Source organism: Rhea pennata, chromosome 6 (assembly GCF_028389875.1).
Source record: "Rhea pennata isolate bPtePen1 chromosome 6, bPtePen1.pri, whole genome shotgun sequence".
Taxonomy (NCBI): Eukaryota; Metazoa; Chordata; class Aves; order Rheiformes; family Rheidae; genus Rhea; species Rhea pennata.
The window spans coordinates 7,785,290-7,786,249 of NC_084668.1; positions in this window are offsets into that span (position 1 = coordinate 7,785,290).

The following is a 960-nucleotide window of genomic DNA, read 5'->3' on the forward strand; positions in this document are numbered from 1 at the left end:
TTCTGAAGTATCAAAGGAGAAATACGCTTTCAAAGGAAATGTTTTCTATGTTACTGCTACTACCCTTCCTGTCCCTGGTTGTGCAGGTCAGTAACTTAGGCTGCTGTTCAGATCCACCTGCTATCTTATCAGGACAACCAAGTACAGTAACCAACCAGGGAGCCAAAATCCTAGAGGAGTGGCTCTGTAAAAGAACAAAAGCTTCTAGTAGAAAGTCCATGTTAATGCATAAACTACATCTGACCGAGAGTAAGGAGAAAAAATGTATGTTTATATTACTAATATAAAGGGATTTTTTGTTACCTAGATTCTAAAATGCAAGCTGGTTTACAGCTGAACATTATTCAGTAATACTGAGTTAAATGCTTTAAACATACTGATTTGAACTTCCTTCTTTCTCTTTCTTAGATTCTGAAATAATTTGTAGAGAGCACATAATACGCCCTTTGTAGAAAGTTATGCCTTCCCATATACTCTTTTCCTTTCCTTATAGTTTCTTCAAAGTTACTTCAAAAAATTTAATATTGAACTGTGTCCAAATCTGTTCTCTGCATTTACTCTCCCTGATTATTGGTTTCCTTAGGATATTTACAAGTGCTAGTGTATACTGCTGCTCAGAGACTCTGAAACTGGCTCAAGATCTGGCAGGCAACTGGCTCAGATTACCTTCAGAATCATAGTAAATTAATGCTAGTGTGGCACATATGCCTAATATGGTACATGGTTTCCATATACTAAATTAAGCTTAACTGGAGCAAGCTTAGATTTTCTATGACACTACGCTTTTTTCTCTTTACTCAGTTTAGTATTGCACATCATTTCTCAAGATAGCCTTGCCTTTTATTTTTGCTTTTTATTTTTTGGGCTGTAATTTATTTGCTCTATAGTTTCATCTCAACTCATGCTCCGCACATGATGCTTGCTGGTTAACCATTTCTTAATTAACCTGTTTTTAATGAA